Raw genomic sequence first — 4986 nt, 5'->3', positions numbered from 1 at the left:
CTATAAGACCCTTTTTCCTCCCCTTTCTGTCCTTTAGTGCCGGCGTAGACGTCACAAATTTCCTTTGCCCGTTATTCTACAATCATCCCCGCTTGCCGGGCTGACTGGGTTACCGGTCGGGTTCCTACAAGCGGCAGTTAGGTTACCGCTTTGACCGACTCCCTAATGGAAGCAAAAGCTCTGGGAGAGGCTAAGCCGGCCCTGACTACTGCCGGTGGGAAACCCATTATACTGTTGAGAATTCTTCAGTGCTCTCTTGGACTGCCATCCACAAACCTTGCAACCGGTATTACAGCCGGCAACAGAATTTGTAGCTGGATGGAAGCTAGAATAAAATGCATTCCTCCCCTTCCATTAGAACTCTCATTCTGGGAAGAAGGCTGTAGAAGTCAGTAGCCCCCTACACTTCCAATTAATGTACTAAACTATAATAATAGGGGGTCCTCCTTCCCATTCTTTCTCTCGTTATCTGTTAGTGCCGCCAGGCACTAGCCTAACCCCGGTAGTATACCGATAAAACTACAGTATATGACAATACAGTAGCCAGTATTCCTGCAGAATAACAATACAACAGTCAGAAAACTACAGTATATAATGATATAGTAGTATAAATCTTTCCGACATACTCTGTGTATCCTTTCAGTCTATTGTTGAGACCGAATAAAATGTTGAGATGAAGTATTCCTTCAACATCCTGATGAATCCTATATTATCGGGACACTGATTATTACCGTTCAATATTAATATTCTACAAGTGGAGGAGTCAATGTAAATATTCACTGACTCCGGCTCTATGTATGAGAGTTATTCCACTCTGTATTTTCCCTAATAAGGAAATTAAACATATTAATACTGACAGAGGTCACAGCAATTGCCTGGAGAGGAAACAAAGATAAGTGTCTTTCCTACTTCTTTTCTAGCTTACTATCCTAAGCTTTTCAAAATAATAGTAAGCAATACTATTGTTAAGCATATGCATTTATATCAATGATATAAATAACCCTATACTCATTTCACACTTTCTTTTGTTACAGGAGGAGCCAAAGGTGAAGTGTGCAGTTGTGTTCTGCAACCACAAGAGTAAGGACTTTTGTTGGCATATGATGTGCAGGTCTCATGCCCCCGGCTCTATTGTAACTGAAACCCTGAGGTATTGGGACCCGAAGGGTTGCGCTATCTGCTCGGCTCTGATGACCGAGAGATTTGGTGAAGATATCCCTGAGACTACGAAGTCAAGGGATACAGCAAGAGAAACTCTTCGGAGGTGGGTAAGAGGGTTCCAAAAGAAATCTCCGGGACCTTACCTACCTAATGAAGCTATGAGTTGCCTTCTGTTCTCTAAGGCGCAATCCGACGCGGTTGTGCGACAGCTACAGGTCAAGCTTCCTTTCATCCAACTGACGGTGGATGCTGACATCAATAAGGCACTCGAAGGAATGGAAATCCATCAGGAACGGATGGCGGAGATATCTACCGACACCGAAAAGGACCTTCTACAAGAAGACCCTGAAGAAGAGGTGGTTCAACCACCTACGGAGGAAGAAGGATCCATGATAACGGTAACTGAAGACCCTCAGTTTTCCATGACGGCATACCAACCTGTGCCGTCAACCTCTTCAGCCCCAACTCCCCATCCTGATCCGCTGATAGCCAGGAGCGAAGCACTCCTGGAGTCGATTCAACAGAGGATAGCAGTGTTTCGCAAGAAACAACAGGAGATTAAGCAAGATCTCAAAGAGATGAAGAAGGAGGTAAGAGAAGTGAAACGCCCGGGCGTTCTCATGGGCTTTCCTAAGCCTCTTAAGGTCTTTGACTTACCTCAATGCTCCAAAACCAACCACTGGAGGTACACGGAGCATATGCCCATGATGGATGGGAAGATTTACATCTTTGAGAAGTTGGGGGCCAAACCCCTTGAAGATCTCCAACTCTGGCCTAACCTGTCGGCACACCCAGATTGTTACGTGAGACTGCAGGATTACCAGCATCTTGTGAGAGGACGGAACCGAAAGAAGTCATGGTCTTCGAGCATGACAAGGCACAGGCTCTCCTGTCCAAGACCATAAAGGGAGCCGGTTACACCAACTCCAAAGTTTCAGCATTGAGCAAGAGGCATCCTACCTTCATTGCTCCTTCCTCCAGACCTTTCCCCTTTTTGGCGAAAGCTCTTGACTGTGTGATAAAAGCAGTCGATGTGGGCAAACCATGGCCCATGCTAGAGGAATGTAAACCATTATCTCTGGCCACGCCTACCCGCGAGAATGAGTGGAACCAGGTGCATCTAACATTCTCCGTCTCTAAACTGGACTTGGAGATAGCAGGCCAGCATTTCAATGAGAACCTTCCAAAACTGCCTGAGCATCTTTTGAGAAGGGAACAGCAGACAAAAGAGAGACTAGCCACTTCTTTGTCTCTTCAGAACAGCATGGAAATGTGTGCAGGCCTTTCCAATACCCCAGATATATACATGGTCTTAGCCAAAACCCACATGGCTACCGTTGTTAAGAATTTGTATGCCTTTGTCAGGTCCAGGAGGGCCTGTAGATGGCATGTGTTTGCCGCAGCAATGGTCAAACATGAACCCAGGAAGCTGATCACTTCATGTATCTGGGACAAGGACCTCTTCCCATAAGATGTGGTTCAGGAGTTCATTGCCAAAGCTGCCACAGAGAACAGGAACCTTCTCCAGAAGTGGGGCATGTCCTCTAAGAGGAAATTATCATCAGATTCTGGTCCCCAACCTAAAAACAGGAAGACAAAGAAACCCTGCAAGCCTGCACAACCTCCAAATATGACCATGACCACAGTGCCCCAAATGGTAGCTCAGCCGCAAACCCCCTTTCAGATGGTGCCCCAGCAGCTAGTAGCTCAATCGCCTGTGTTTAATCCAGGCTTTGAGATGCACACAACTACCTTTCACCTCAAAGGTAGAGGCTCAAAAAGAGGCTCCTCAAGAAACCCCACAAGGGGTAGAGGAGGATGTGGTCACGAAAGTAAATCCTCAGGAACCTCTCAGCAATGAGATGCTCGAAGCAGGAGGGAGAATCTTTCCCTTTTGAGATCGTTAGACCTTCGATCCATGGGCCCAGAGCCTAATTAAGAATGGATTCGGTTGGAAATGGAACCAAATTCTGCCCCTTTTTCCTCAATTCTTCCAACGCTCCACCCCCTTATTGGATGAATATACCTCAGAACTCTTCAACAAAAAGGTAATAAGGAAAGTGCAGTCCATCAAATTCCAGGGAAGGCTGTATTGTGTTCCCAAGAAGGACTCTGACAAACTCAGAGTCCTTCTAGACTTGTCTCTACTCAACAAGTTCAGCGAGAACAACAAGTTCCAGATGCTTACCTTACAACGCATAAGGACCCTTCTACCAAAAGGGGCGTACACAGTCTCAATAGACCTGGCGGATCTTACTGGCACCTACCAGTCAGCCACCCCCTCTCCTCCTACCTAAGATTCCGGCTATAGAAGACGAAATATGCCTTCACAGCCATGCCCTTTTGGCTAAACATAGCCCCAAGGATATTCACGAGACTTGTGGATACATTCATCCAACAACTACGCTTCGAAGGAATTCAGGTAGTGGCATACCTGGACGATTGGCATCTAAGACAGCCTGTCTACAAGCAGCTACAAAGGTGATCCAGTTCTAAGAACAACTAGGCTTCAAGATCAACCACAAGAAGTTTCACTTTTTTCCAGCTCAGGAGTTTCAATGGTTAGGAATCCACTGGAACTTGCAGTCACATAGTCTCTCCATTCCACCAAAGAAGAGGAGAGATATAGCAGGATCTGTCAAGAGACTACTGAAACTCAAAAAGATTTCAAGATGCCAGCAGGAAAGAGTACTGGTCTCTCTCCAGTTTGCAGCACTGACAGACCCAGTGCTAAAAGCACAATTAAACTATGCATCAGGAGTCTGGAGAAGATATGCATCAAACGCTCGATGGGATCAACAAAGGTTGACACCGACCCTACTGCGAACGCTTCTAAGGCCATTGTCAACAGTCAAGAGCCTAACAAGAACAATTCCTTTACTACAACCTCAACCATCAATACTATTTTACACATATGCCTCCCTGGAAGGATGGGGAGGCCATTCCCAGCAAAGGAAAGTGCAAGGGAATTGGTCGCACCAGTTCAAAACTTTCCACATCAACATCTTGGAAGCTATGGCAGTCTTCCTAACGTTGGAGAAACTATCCCCTCGCAGACCAATCCACATCAGACTGGTCTTGGACAGCGAGGTGATAGTGAAATGTCTAAACCGACAAGGCTCAAGATCACATCACATAAATCATGTGATGCTAGCAATCTTCCGCCTGGCAAGGAAGAAGAAAGGGCACTTATGAGCAGTTCACCTGCAAGGGTTTAGCAATGTGACAGCGGATGCTCTATCCTGGCGAAAGCCGATAGAGACAGAATGATCCCTAGATGCAGACTCATTCTCCTTCCTTTTGGAAAAAGTCCTAGAACTGCAGATCGACCTCTTCGCAATGAGCAACAACAAGAAACTACCTCGATATGTAGCCCCTTACGAGGACCCTCAGGCAGAAGCGATAGACGCCATGTTTCTCGACTTGAACAGATGGAATCAAATCTATCTGTTCCCACCAACCAACCTCCTGCTGAAGGTCCTCAACAAGCTAAAATCCTTCAGAGGAACAGCAACAGTAGTGAACCCCAAATGGCCCAGAAGCAATTGGTTCCCTCTAGTTCCAGAATTGAAATTTAAGCTGTTCCCTCTACCGAACCCAGTTCTATCACAACTGGTTCAGAAGTCGACTTTCTACACTTCATACTTGAGAACCAACAACCTATATCTCATGATTTTCTCGCCATAGCAGACAAGAAAAGGTTTGGGATCTCAAAAGACAACATCGATTTTATAGAAGAATACAAATCAAAGTCAACTAGAAGACAGTACGAATCGTCTTGGAAGAAGTGGGTTTCCTTCCTGAAGAAAAGGAAACCGACAGAAA

This window comes from Palaemon carinicauda, chromosome 29, assembly GCF_036898095.1.
Source record: "Palaemon carinicauda isolate YSFRI2023 chromosome 29, ASM3689809v2, whole genome shotgun sequence".
Classification (NCBI taxonomy): Eukaryota; Metazoa; Arthropoda; class Malacostraca; order Decapoda; family Palaemonidae; genus Palaemon; species Palaemon carinicauda.
The sequence above is the reverse complement of the archived record's forward strand: the minus strand, read 5'-3'. Positions refer to the sequence as shown.